Below are 15079 nucleotides of genomic sequence, written 5' to 3'. Positions count from 1 at the left end.
TGGTTTTTTCTTTCTTTCTTTCTTTCTTTCTTTCTTTCTTTCTTTCTTTCTTTCTTTCTTTCTTTCTTTCTTTCTTTTTTTTCTTACCTCGTTTTATTTTGGTCATGTTGCTAATTTACATGACTTCTTTCCAACAGTAAAATAGATGCCTTTGTGGCGACTTGCCAATTGTGTGCTTTATTTTTTTTTAAAGATTTTATTTATTTTAGAGAGAAAGAGTGCATGCAAGAACAGGGGGAGGGGCTGAGGGAGAGAGAGAGAATCCCAAGCAGACTCCAAAGTGAGCACAGAGCCTGACAGGAGCTTGATCTCATGACCCTGAAATCATGACCCAAGCAGAAACTACAAGTCAGATACTTAACTGACTGAGCCACCCAGGCTCTCCACCAATGGTGTGTTTTAGAATACTTATAACGAGTTAAAAGATAATAACCCTAAAATTCTCAGTTCCGTTGTTCTTCTCCTTTTTTTTATTCACATATTTTACAAGTTTAAAGAAATGCCTTTTTATAGTTTCTCTAGTTTAAATTTTCAGACATTAATGGAAATACTAAAACAAAATATGACGATAAAAATAGCTCTTTTAAATAATGCCCAAGAGAGCTCCTACAACCGACTTTATCTCTTCCATGCAGGCTCAGCCTTAACATATCATAAGATGTGAATTCTATTTAGCTGACACTTTGGTGGTGTGAGTGTTTTTTACAACTAATCAGCACCTGAATAATCAAAGGTGTGTACCATCCATCAGCTTTAATGAAGCATTAAAATACTTTAATGGAACTCGGGGTAATTAGGAAGTCTCTTATGCAGTTCATCTACTAACAAGAACATTTTCAGGATTAATAATAATGGCGAGAATTTTCCAACCAAAAACAGGCCCTTCCTTAGCTTCAGGAATCCCATTTGTAAAACTGGAATTGTTTTATGTATTTCAAGGGATGTTGGCTATAATTAATGATTAAGCTGTTATGAAGTATTAATAGTGCCTTAGTTGAAATTGCAAGCCTGTTTTTCTTCCTTAAGGATCAATCATAAGTGAGAAAGGAAAGTAAGAGCAGTTTTCCAAATATTTAAAATCATATTTGAAAGAATCTTGTGCTTCAAAGGAGATATTTTACTCTATCACTTGATATTTATCCAATAATGTCCTGAAGACTCTTGGAATGGGGTAAAATTTACCGTGTATTAACGGATAGGTTGTGTGTCAGAATTTAACAAAATTAAATTGACATGACTGGTATTTAAAATTATTTTTGCAATTACTTGAAAATCAATCATATTCCCAACAATGAATATCTCCAGCTGAAGAGCAGGAAAATTGTTAAACGATCTTGTTGTTGAGCCAGATGCATTTATTGACTGTAATTCAGCAATTGATTTTCTACTGAATATCTATTCTCCCTTTATTTCCTACTTAAAGAGATTCTATTGTATTTTGGGTAGCAATATACTTACATAAAAAAACTAAAATTTCCCAGGCTGTTCTGTGGCCTAGCAGGTAATAGAACCATGTAAAAAATTATTCTGCTGGTTCGATGCCCCTTTGCCCTTACACCCTCTTTCCTATCTGATGTTCAGAACTGGTGCTCTGGTAGCTATTTTCCACACTGTGTTGACCTCTGTGCTCGAACATGACAGAGCAGAGAGAGAGAAGGAGTCTAGGTCTCTGAATAAGTATTAAACTTGTCATAAGCCCTGGACTTCTCATTGCATCTTATATTTTATACCGGAGAGAAACAAATGCCTGTTTAGGCAATTACACCATTTTTACTGAATCTACATTATGAGATAATATGACAAGAAAGTTCAATATGTGGTATACAACAATTTAAAAAAGGAAAGATATGTAATTGAATGGCAAAATAAGTAAATTCAAAAATATTATTATTTCAAAATAGCAAAAATATGATTTTAAAATCTATATAATATAGTACATTGAAAAAAATTAAAGTGTGGGTCCTGGTTCCAAGATCTTGGGATTTAAACCTGGTCCACCACTTAAGGGGTACTCAGATTTGTGCAGTTTATTTTACCCTCTAATTCAATTTCTTGTAAAATGAGGATAAACACAGTGCCAATTTTAAAAGCAGTACTGTAGAAATTAAATTAGACACACATAAAATACTTAGAAGACTATCTAGTCCAAAGAGAGTATCCAATGATAAATTTCCTTTATAAAATGAAGTTAAATTGCAAAATTATGTTGTCATAATTTCTAATGTTATCTTGAAACCATTTTTTAAATTTTTAATTGAAATATAATTTATATACAGTATCTTATTAGCTTCAAATGCGCAACCATATTTGACAATTGCATATATTATGAAGTACTTCCCGTAAGTGTAGTTACTGTTACCATACAAGGTTATTATAATATTAGTGACTATATTTTCTATGCTGTACTTTTCATCCCTGTGACTTACTTATTTTATAGCTGGAAGTTTGTCCCTCTTACTACCTATCACTTATTTTACCCATCTCCCCTGCCCACCTTCTGGCCTCTGGCTACCACCAGTTTGTTTTCTGTATTTATGAGTATATCTCTGTTTTTTTCCATTTGTTCACTTGTTTTCAAGATTCCACATATAAGTGAAACCACATGGTATTTGTCTTTCTCTGTGTCACTTATTTTACTTAGTGTAATACTCTCTAGGGTCACCCATGTTGTTGCAAATAGTGAGATTTCATTTTTTTTTTGTATGACTGAGTAATATTCCAGTGTGTGTGTGTTTGTCGATATATAAAACAATTTCTTTATCCTTTCATCTGCTGACAGAGACTTAGGGTACTTGCATATCTTGGCTGATGTAAATAATGCTGTAATGCCGATCTGGTGAAAACTGCTTTTATGTATTATATTCAGCTTGCTAATATTTTGATTAGGATTCTTGTGTCTTGTCATCAGGGATATTATCTATAATTCTCTTTTTTTATAGTATCTTTATTTGGTGTTGGTACCAAGATAATGCTGACCTTGCTGGTTTAATTTGGAAGCATCGCTTCCTCCTCCACTTTTCTTTTCTCTTTTATGGGAATAATTTGAGAATTACAAGTAGTGACTCTCCCTTAAATGTTGAGTAGAATTCACCTGTGAAGCCATCTGGTCCTGGAATTTCATTTGCTGGGAGTTTTTGATTATTTTCCTAATAGTTTCTTAGTCTGTTAGATTTTCAATTTCTTCCTGATTCAATCGTGGAAGATTTTATGTTTCTAGGAGTTTGCCTGTTTCTTCCAGGTTGTCCAGTTGGTATAATTTTTTAGTAGTTTCTTATAGTCCTTATAAGTAGTATTTCTTCAGTATCAGTTGTAATCTGTTTCATTTATGATTTTATTTATTTGCATCCTCTTTTGTCTTGATGAGTCTGACTAAAGGTTTTCCAGTTTTATCTTTTCAAATAACCAGTTCTTAGTTTCTTTGATCTTTTCTATTGTTGCTTTCTTTAGTGTCTATTTTTTTTTTCTTTCAAGATTTTATTTAAATTCAAGCTAGTGCATATAAAATGTAGTATACATTTCAGGGATATAATTTAAGGATGCTTCATTTGCATATCATACCCAATGCTCATTACATGAAGTGCCTACCATTCAATTTACCCTATACCCTCACCCACCTCCCCTCCAGCAACACTCAGTTTATTCCATGTATTTAAGAGTCTCTTATAGTTTGCTTCCCTCTCTATCTTAATCTAACTTCAATTTTTAAGTTTACTTTTGCTTTTATTTGTATTGTATTTATTTGACAACAAGCCGAGAGAGAGCACGCATGTGCAGGCATGAGTGGGGGGAGGGGCACAGAGAAAGAGAAAAACAGACTCCGTGCTGAGCCCAGTCTGATCCAGGAACTCGGGGATCATGACCTGGGCCAAAGGAAGACACTTAACTGATTGAGCCATCCAGGTGGCTGTCTTAATCTTATTTTATTTTTCCGGTCTTAATCTTATTTTATTTTTCCTTCCCTTCCCTTATGTTCATCTGTTTTGTTTCTTAAATTCCAAATATGAGTATTTGCCTTTTTCTGGCTATTTCCCTTAATGTAACACCCTCTAGTTCCATCCATGTTGTTGCAAATGGCAAGATTTCATTCTTTTTGATGACTAATATTCCATTGCATGTGTATACCACATTCTTATCCATTCATCTTTAATCTCTATTTATCTTTTTAAAGATTCACTTTTTTTTTTTTTTTTTTTTTTTTATTTGAGAGAGCAGGAGGGAGAGAAAGTGTTGGAGGGTGGGGCAAAGGGAGAAGGAGAGAAAGAATCCCAAACAAAGGGATCCCTGGGTGGCGCAGCGGTTTGGCGCCTGCCTTTGGCCCAGGGCTTGATCCTGGAGACCCGGGACCGAATCCCACATCGGGCTCCTGGTGCATGGAGCCTGCTTCTCCCTCTGCCTGTGTCTCTGCCTCTCTCTCTCTCTCTCTCTCTCTCTCTCTCTGTGACTATCATAAAAAAAAAAAAAAAAAATTAAAAAAAAAAAAAAAGAATCCCAAACAAACTCCCCACTGAGCATGCAGCCCAATTCAGGGCTTAATCTCATGACCCAGAGATAATGAACTGAGACAAAATCATGAGTCCGACCCTTAACCAGCTAAGCCACCCAGGTGCCCCTAGTGTCTATTTCTTTATTATTGTGCCCTGATCTTTATTATTTCCTTCTGCCTACTAACTTGGGGCTCCATTTTTTTCTTTTATTGTCTAACTCCTTTAGATGATTGAGATTTTCCTTGTTTCTATTGAAATAGGACCATGTTGCTATAATCTTCCCTGTTTGATCTCCTTTTGCTGTGTCCCAAAGATTTTGAACCATTGTTTTCCATTTCATTTCTAAAGGTATTTTTTGATTTCTTCAGTTTCTTCATTGACTTACCAGTTGTTTGGTAGTAGGTTGTTCAGCCCCATGTGTTTGTGTTTTTGCCAGTTTATTATTATTATTATTATTATTATTTATTATTATTATTATTATTATTTTAACCTTAAGTTTGATTTTTAGTTTGATACTGTTGTGGTCAGAAAAGATGCCTGGAATGATTTCATTCTTCTTGAATTACTGAACCTGTTTGGATTGTTCTGTTTATATGTTAAGTCCATCTAGTCTAATGCGTCCCTCAAAGCCACTGTTTCCTTATTAGTTTTCTGTCTGGATGATCTATACATTGATATAAGTGAGGTCTTCAAATCACCTATTGTTACTGCATTATTGTCAGTTTCTCACTTTATGTCTGCTAATAAAATGTTTTCTCTATTTAGATGCTCCTATACTGGGTGCATAGTTATTAACAATTTTTAGATCCTCTTTTAGATTGATCCCTTTACATTATGCAATGCCCTTCTTTGTCTGTTGTTAAACTATTTGTTTTAAAGTTTATTTTGTTTGCTGCAAGTATTGCTACCCCAGGTTTTTGTTTTTGTTTTTGTTTTTGTTTCTATTTGCATGGGATAGTTTTTCATCCCTTCAATTTTAGTTTATATGTCTTTAGGTCTAAAGTGAGTCTCTTGTAGACAGCATATAGATGGGTCTTGTTTTCTTAGTCATTCAATCACTCTAAATCTTTTGGTTGGATCATTTAGTCCATTTAAAGTACTTCTTGGTAGGTTTATACTTATTGCCATTTTATTAATTGTTTTTAGTTATGTTTGTAGTTTTCCTCTGCTTCTTCTTCTTTTCCTCTCTTCCCTTATCATTTGATGACTTTCTTGAGTGTTCTGCTAGGATTCCTTCCCCTTTATGTTTTGTGTATCTATTAAATGTTTTTGTTTTTTGGTTACAGAGAGGATCATACATCCTATGTATGTAGCAGTCTACATATTAATTTGATGGTTGTTTAAGTTCAAACACATACTAAAAGCAGTACATTTATTCCCCCTCCCCATTTTATGTATATGACCTCAAATTTTACATCCTTTTTATTTTACATATCCCTTAACCAATCTTCGCAGATATAATTGATTTTACTACTTTTGTTTTTTAACCTTCATGTTAAATTTATCAATGATTGATATATTACCTTACTATATATTAGAAATTTTTTCCTCTCATGATTATGTTTTTATTTATGCTTATGGCCTTTTATTTTCTGCTTAAAGAAGTCACTTTAACATATATTAAAAGAAATGATGATGAGCTTCTTTAAATTTTGTTTGTCTGGGACTCTCTTTCCTTCAATTCTGAATGATTACCTTGTCAGGTAGAGTATGTTGGGTTGTGGGTTCTTTCCGTTCAGCACTTTGAATATGGCAGGCACTCTGGCCTGCAAAGTTTTGGAAAAAAAAAACAAAAACAAAAAACCTGATAGCCTCATGGAGTTTCCTCTGTGTGTAACTGTTTGCATTTTTTTTTGCCACTTTTAAGATTTACTTTATATTTAAGTTTTGAAACTATACTTATTATGTGTCTAAATGTTGAAGTCCTTTGGTACATCTTGTGTAGGGCTCTCTGTGTTTCCTAGACCTGCATGTCTGTTTGTTTCTCTTCGTGAGGGAAGCTTTCAGCCATTATTTCTTTAGTTATATTTTCTGCTCCTATTTCTGTCTTCTTCTGGGACTTCTGTAATACAAATGTTAGTACACTTGATGTTGATCCAGACATCTCTTAGCCTGTTCTATTTTTTGAGATTCTTTATTCTTTTTGCTGTTTAGGTTGGGTACATTCCACTTTTCTGGATCATTGATGCATTTTTTCTGCATTATCTAATCTGTTATTTATTCCTCTGTTTTATATATATATATATTTTTTTTTCCATTTTGGTTATTGTATTCTTCAGCCCTGATTTTTTTTTTCTTTTCTATTTTGTCTCTTTATTGAAGTTCTGAGTTCATGTACTCTTCTCTCGAATAGTAGATGGCAAGCATCTTTATGACCATTTCTTTGAACTATTAGGTAGATTATCTCAGTTTCATTTAGTTGTTTGTTTACCTGAGGTGTCATCTTCTATTTGAACATACTCCTCTGTTTTCTCTTTTTGTGTGACTGTGTATATGTTTCTACATATTAGGTAAGCCAACTACATCTGTTGGTCTTGAAAATAGTGGCCATACTTAGAAGGCATCACATGGGACCCAGTAGTGCAATCCCCACTGGTCATCAGTACCAGCTGCTCCAGTGGTATCCCCTCTGTGGACTCTGTGAGCCTTCACATTGTGACTGGACTATACCTGTTGTGGGTGTATTAGTGATTGGGGCTTGCCCCAGCCCAGTTGGCTGCAGTGATTGGCTATAACTACTGTGGATACACTGGTGAGCAGAGCTGGCCCCAGGGTATTTGGCTAATAGGCCCAACTCTAGTTGGTCTGGGTGAGCTGGTGGGTGAGTTTGGGCCCTTTACTCTGGGGCAGGAGTTGCTTTGGAGAGGCCCCAATCCTGGCTGAAGTTGTCTGCTGGGTAAGGCAAGGCAAGTTTTTTGGAGGCATACTGTTACAACCAAGGCTTCCTTCCTCTGTGGTGGAGTAGGAGTCATTTTGGAGGGATGCTTATTGAGGCAGGCATGCTGGGTGGGGTGAGTGGTGCTAGCAAGGTAGTTAGAGATTCCTAGATTGGACCATCCAACACTTCCACTCCCAGAGAAAGCTCCTACAGATCCTTGCCTCTCTAGCCCACACTCTAAAATTAGTAAATCTACCCCATTTTTAACCCAGACACTTTTCAAACTGCTGTTTCTGTGCTGGGTCTTGGACCCAGTAAGATAGCATGCTGACCCTTTAAGAGCAGAATCTCAGTTTACTACAGCTAGAGTTAAAATCTACTGAGTCTCAAAGCCAGATGTTATGGGGGTACATCTTTCTGGTGTAGGTCTCCAGATTTGCGGCTTGGTACTATCTTTCCTCAAAGACGACCTTTACGTCTGAGATATCCCTCCTGTGTAAGGGTAGCCACATTAAGATTTTTGTTTCCATGGTCCTGCTCCTCCTACCCTTCTTGATATGGCTTTTTCTTTTTTTCTTTTTCTTTCTTTCTTTCTTTCTTTCTTTCTTTCTTTCTTTCTTTTCTTTTCTTTTCTTTTCTTTTCTTTTCTTTTCTTTTCTTTTTTTTTGATATGGATTTTTCTTTACATCTTTAGCTGTGGAAAATTATGCTGGACTTCAGAGTGAGTTACATTATGAATAATATATTGTTGCCTTGCCATGCTTGTGCTAGAAGTTGAGCTCCCTGACCACCTACTCCACCATTTTCCCTTGCTCTTCAAAATTACATTCTCAATCTTATTTGTTTTACTGTTTTATGTAGGGAATTATAATTTTTATTTTTTTAAAGATTGTATTCGCTCATGAGAGACACAGAGAGACAGAGACAGACACGCAGGGAGCCCCATGCAAGGAGCCCAACATAAGACTCGATCCCAGGACTCCAGGATCACGCCCTGGGCTGAAGGCAGGCACCAAACCACTGAGCACTGAGGGATCCCCAGGATAGTATAATTTTTAAATTGTTTTTAGTCTTGGATTAAAGTTAATAGGCAGAAATATGCTGAGATAGAAGTGTCTTCCAAAACAAAATGATTTTTCTCTTATAGTTGATCACCAATAATATGATCAAATTATTGTATATAAATCTTATTAAAGATATTAATTTAGATCTTTTTGCTCTGGTACATTTGCATTCTTGGATTGGCTTATAGAATTAGTGTATGACAAGGCTTCTTAGGAGATGGGAACAGGTCAGCAAAAACTTGTAAAGAGAACTCACCAAAGAATTATGGGGAAATAGGTAGTAATTAAAAGTTAATGTGGTCCGACTTAACGTATGGAGGGGAAATGGCCAGAATGTGCGGTCTGAGTGTAGCATTAAGAGTATTTACCAAAGCTGTAAATAATGGCACACCAAAGGGTCATGTAACCAGTTAGATATATAAATCTGTGATTCAATATAGATAACTCGGGTTTTATCAACCTCCAGTTGAGATTTAGTACTACAGGAATGGGTGAAAGAAAATAGAAAAAAAAGTGCTGGGCTCCCTAGTGGAGCTCCAAGCCGTGCTACTTTCAAGGTAGTTAGAGGATCCCAGGTTGCACCATCCAACATCCAAGTTTAAGAACAAAAAGTGGCCAACTGAGTCTCTCTCTCTTTGAATGGATAGGAGTGAGTCCAGTGGTTCTGGAGGTCTTTGTAACCTTGGCAAGAGTACTTTCAGTGAAATGCTGGAGAGGAAGCAAAGTTAGATTGGTGGGGATATTTGAAGAGAAAATGGGAAGTGAAGTGGTAGATCCACAAAATGAAGACAGCTTTGCTGTGGAGAAGTTGGCAGAGGATGTTGGACAACAATGCAGTATAATTTGAAAATATTAGAGTTAACAAGACATAGCAGCAAGGTGATCTGATTGAAAGGAGAGAAGACCTTGAATTGAGAACAGAGGATAAGAAAGATGACGAAAATGGAGTCACAAATTTACTCACCATATACTTTGGGTAGGGAAAATGTAGGGTTTTTTTTTGTCTCTGATTTTTTCTTAGAGTCCTGCCATTCTCAGGAGCTGATATTTGTTTTCTTTGCCAACCTTGCTGTTAGAAGTAAACATGTGACAGAGGACTAACCACCAAATGCATGGATGTAGAGACGTGATGGAGCTATCCACTTATAAAACAAACAGAAGTGGTTGATGCTTCTACCTTCCTTCTCTCAGCCCTTCCCAAGCTTGGAATATGGGGAGGAAATGATCACCATGGGAAAAAGGCAGCAAATCATGGATACCTAAGTTTCACACAATTTTTGAATCCCTTTTTATGGAGAACCCATTCCAACCACTTTCTACCCACAAACCATGTAGTATCTGGAAGAAATCTCACATAAGATTTTCAGTGTTTTAGTACTGGTACTCAATAGTAATTCTCACTGGTAAACTCCTGTTTTTCTATATATAGTGTTCTTTCCTTACTCTCTTCTCTCTCAGCCTCTAGTTTAATATCACTCTCCACAGAAGACTTGGGTCCCAGCTTCTATTTATTATAAATTCTATACTTTATGATAAAGATTATTAAAATTTTTCAGCAAAAATTGTCATATACTCTAGGGCTATCCCATACAAGAGAATTACAAATAAAGTAGATTCTCTGTAATTGGAATATACCTTGAAATTTTGGAGACTTCAAAATGCAAATTTCTATCTTTAAAAAGCATTTTTTAAATAAAGAATAAAGTGTAGTTAGCGTGATTGTTCTTGTGTTGTTTTTAACCAAGTATTGAAAGTTACAGCAGTAGGTTAGGGATAGTGACCAAAACTAAGAAGGAGCAGATACAGGTGCCAGGTTACTAGTTAGGCATGTTTGGTGGGTTGGTGATGTGCCATCCTTCCTTAGCCTTGCAGCTCAAGAACAGCCAACTTATTTTTCAGTAGTATTTCATAATAACATGTGCAATGGATTTTGATGATAATTTACACAAATGCAAGTGATAAAGAGGTTAATGACCTAGGTCTGCTTTATTAGAGGCTGAATTTTGTACTGCAGTTAATGTTTCTCCAATAGTGTAAAGAAAATCAATTTGTCAACAAATACATCAACTTTAAAACAGTGGTTACCTACCATTGATAACCATCACCATTCATCTCCCATTTGTGGACCCAAAACCATAGTAGTATAGAAGGACCAAATTTTAACAAGTTGGATGTTTGGAAGGGTGATTGGGGCAGTCAAGTGTCAATATGATCTCTGGCAGGGAGAAGAGGGTGATAGGCTTAAGGCACCCTTTTAATCTTGAGTAATTTCATTTAATGTATGTATTATATTATTGGGGCATCTCAGTGGCTCAGTTGGTTGAACGTCTGACTTTTGATTTTAGCTCAGGTCATTATCTCAGGGTCATGATACTGAGTCCCATGTGGAAATTCATTCTAGGGATTAGCGGTTTGATTTTCGTTTTGTTTATCTAAAAAGTATCCTTCGCCACTCTTTACTTTGGTAACAAAAGGACCCTTTTCCCAGAGGGGAAACAATTCTATATTGCTTGAGTCCCTCTCCACAAATCCAGGGATGAGGATAGGAGACCTGGGCCCAACTAGGTGGAATATTCTAGATCATTGGTTTAAGTAGATGATTGGTTCATTGTTGGCTCCATGACCCAACACGTGCCTATCATGACTTGCTATGAAGTTTCCTCCCCTCCCCAAGAGCTCTAAAGACAGGCTATTTCTAATAGATTAAAAAACTAGAGGTGTAGAGACCTGGAGGTTGATGGAAGTATATTTCCTGCCACAGGGAATCTCACGCCCTAATAGATAAAGAAAGGAACCCCCCAGATTCCTACTTACATGAGTTAATAAGTTCCCTTTTAAATTGTTATAAAAGCTGATTTGATATGTTTCTATCACTTGCAACAAGAGCAATCTTAATGAATTCCTTTTCCCAAAACGAAATAGCATAAAATGAACCAGTTGACACTTTTATAAATGCATGTGTTTTCCATATTCAAATTTCATACACTAGACCACTTGACACATCTATCCACAAGAGGTTTTTTTTGGTAAATATTTTTTTTTTCATTCACATCTCACTCTACCCCAATTTAATAAGGCGATAGGAGAAGAAAAGTACTCAAAACCAACTTCATAATGTTTGGGCAACTTTTCATGTAATAAATAAGACAAGTATTGGGTTTTAACCTTTGACTTGAAGTTTGTATAAAGAAAATATGCATACTTTCCTATTAAATTGTTTTGTAATTGTTTAAACTTGAGTGAAGTTTTTCTCAGTATTTCAAGAAAAATTGTAGCTGTTTTTGTTTTCCCTGTTTATCATGTACTCCATCTTCTAAATAATTCATCATAATGTTGAATAGACTTTTCCAGTACTTATGCTTGTTTCTTGTCTCTGGGTTTCATATGACAAGTCACCTTTAATTTTACAGTTACTGTGAATTTTTCTGTATCTTTGGCATGGAAACTTGTTCAAAGCATTTTAAAAGCTTAAAGAGATTCTACTTCCCTTACTATCTAAGAATATTTATCCTTCAAAAAAATGCCAATAGATTAGTCAGGCACAATTTTCTCTTACAGGAGCCATGCTGCTTTTACTACTGATCGAGGTACCTGAAATTCTCACTAAGATTTTTGCAGTTATTACTAACTTTGAGATCCTCCTCTCTTCTTTTCCTCTGGACAGCATCCATATTTAAAATAAAAGGATCTGAGCAGCCTAGGTAGCTCAGCAGTTTAGTGCAGGCTTCAGCTCAGGGCGTGATCCTGGAGACCCGGGATCGAGTCCCATGTCAGGCTCCCTGCATGGAACCTGATTCTCCCCTGCCTGTGTCTCTGCCCCCCCCCCCCCCATTAATAAATAAATAAAATCTTAAAAAAAAAAAAAAAAGATCCATCCTCTGTTTAAGAGCCTGAGTTTGATAGTTTAAAAGCCTGAGTTTATTAGCTAGTGGTAGAAGCAGCATGAGGCACTCACATGTTTTTCTTCCATACTGACCATCTCCTATATATGGACTGAAATTTGTGTTTCTCCCTAAATTCACATGTTGAAGCTTTAACCTGTAGTGCAAGTGTATTTGAAGATAAGGCCTTTATGAAAGTAATTAGGGTTAAATGAAGTCATAAGAGTAGGGCCTTGATTTCCTAGAGTTATTTTATAAGAAGAGGAAGAGAGACGAAAGCTCAATTTTTCTCTGTGCACCCTGAGGAAAAGCCCCATGAGCACACAACAAAAAGACAGTGGTCTGCTAGACAGCTTTCACCAAAAATCAGCTATGCTGATCCACTGGGCTTCCAGACTCCAGGGCCATTAGACAATAAATTCCTATTCCTTAAGCCACCCCGTCTATGGCATTTTGTTATGGCAGCCTGAGTAGACTGACACAGACAGGATGCAGGAGTGAGCAGTGCATTTTCCAGCTCTACGGTTTATTTTGCAGACCACTTTTTCTTGTGAATTTTTTATGTCATTAATGTTGGTGTTTTCTGGTCTGTGTCATTGTTTCCTGCTTCTCTGCTCTTACACGCACTCACTGAGAAAATGAAGCTGGAGATACAGGTAAAGGTATAACACTTTCTTATAAAGTAAAATTGTACCCCCAGCCTCATTAGAGTATATATTTAATTTTGGTTGATTCCGAAAGCATTAATCTAGTATTAATATTAAGTGCTTGGATCCTACCAAGGAATCTGAGGTAAACAAGTGAAGAAATAAATACTCCTGTCGTTGCAGAACTTAAGTTTCAGCGGGAGATGGGAGTGGAATGTGTAAGGGCACAGAATGCACAGTAATAAGAATAATATGTAAGTGAATCCCATAGTATAATAGAAGGTAATATGTGGCATGGAAAAGAATTAAGGACATAGGAAAGTCTTGGATGCACATTGGCAGTATTATCAAGGAAAGAAGATAGAAGTTGAGGCCATAGAGTTATTAGTGGCAAAGCTCTTTACAAGGCAAGGTTCTTAATTCTGGTATAGAATAAAAGATAGGGTATTAATGAATTTTGGTGGGAAATATTTTGGTAATCTCACTATGGTAGGCTGAATGATAGATGCCCCTCCAAGATATTCACATCCTAATCCTCATAATCTGTGGCTATGTTACCTTACATTCTAACAGGTACTGTGCAATTGTTATTAGGGACCTTAAGATGGGGATTATCCTTGATTATCTGGCAAGCGCAAGACAATAATAGGGGTCTTCAGAAGAGGGTGGCAGAGGGATCAGTGTTAGAAAGATGAAAGGACAGAAGCAGAGCTAGGAGTGATGTGCTTTGAAGGGGCCACTGACTAGGGACTGCAGACAGCCTCTAGATGTTTAAAGGACAATAAACAGATTCTCCCCTAAAGTTTCCAGAAGAACAAGTCCTGCCAACATGTTAATTTTTGCACAGTGAAAATGATTTCAGAGTTCTCACTTCTAGAATTATAATAAATGTGTGTTTTTTAAGTTCTTTAATTTGTCATAATTTGTTATAGCAGCAATAGGAAACCAATACATGTCCAAGTGAAATATATTATCTCTTAATAGCATAGTATTAACAGTATTTATGATTTTGTTATAAAAAATCAGATATTTTTTATATATTACAGTTCTTGACAAAATATAAAACTATTTTTTATGGCTATGATTACTTCAAAATTATAGTAATCAGATCTAACACTAGGGAAAACCAGTGCTAAACTTTATGTAATGCATGTGTATTTCTATGCCATAAATTTTCCTGATATATTTGTTAATTCATTACAAGATACTTGAAGATTTTTTTAATCTTAAAAGTTATTGCCTTTAGAAACAGTAATATGATGGAGGGTACGTAGGTTTAACCAGACTACAGAAGGTGTCCATCGTACAAAAAGTTAATAATCCTCACTATAGAGCCTCATAGGCTACTTGTAAAGATTTTTGACTTTCAGTTAGAAGGAGAGAACACCCATGACAGAAGACTAGTAGGACTTCATATAACTTTTAAGAGAATTACTTTGGTTACCATGTTGAGAAAGTAACACTGAAGGCAAGTATCCAGGCAAGAGGCAGTAGTGCTCAGGTCACTATGGTAATGGTGTAGATGTTAAGAAATGGTCAAGTTCTGATTACGTTTTACAGGTTGGGCTAATAGGATTATTTGATGGAAAGTATATAGAAATGGACTAAGTCAATTGGAGGACCATCATCATATGGTTTCACTCATAGGTGGAATATAAGAAATAGTGAAAGGGATTATAAGGTAAAGGAGGGGAACTGAGTGGGAAAAATTAGAGTGACAAACCATGAGGGACTCCTAGAAACAAAGTGTTGTGGAAGGGGAGGTGGGTCAGGGGACGGGGTAACTGCGTGATGGGCATTGAGAAAGTCACTTGATGGAACGAGCACTGGATGTTATACTATATGTTGGCAAATTGAATTTATTTATTTATTTATTTTTTTCATTTACTTATGATAGTCACACACAGAGAGAGAGAGAGGTAGAGACACAGACAGAGGGAGAAGCAGGCTCCATGCACCGGGAGCCCGACGTGGGATTCGATCCCACGTCTGCAGGATCGCGCCCTGGGCCAAAGGCAGGCGCCAAACCGCTGCGCCACCCAGGGATCCCGCAAATTGAATTTAAATTTAAAAAAAGGTTTGAAAAAAGGAATGTAATTGGATAAATTAAGGTGCATACCTGGAT

The sequence above is a fragment of the Canis aureus genome, chromosome 2, assembly GCF_053574225.1.
Source record: "Canis aureus isolate CA01 chromosome 2, VMU_Caureus_v.1.0, whole genome shotgun sequence".
In the NCBI taxonomy this organism is placed as follows: domain Eukaryota; kingdom Metazoa; phylum Chordata; class Mammalia; order Carnivora; family Canidae; genus Canis; species Canis aureus.
The sequence above is the reverse complement of the archived record's forward strand: the minus strand, read 5'-3'. Positions refer to the sequence as shown.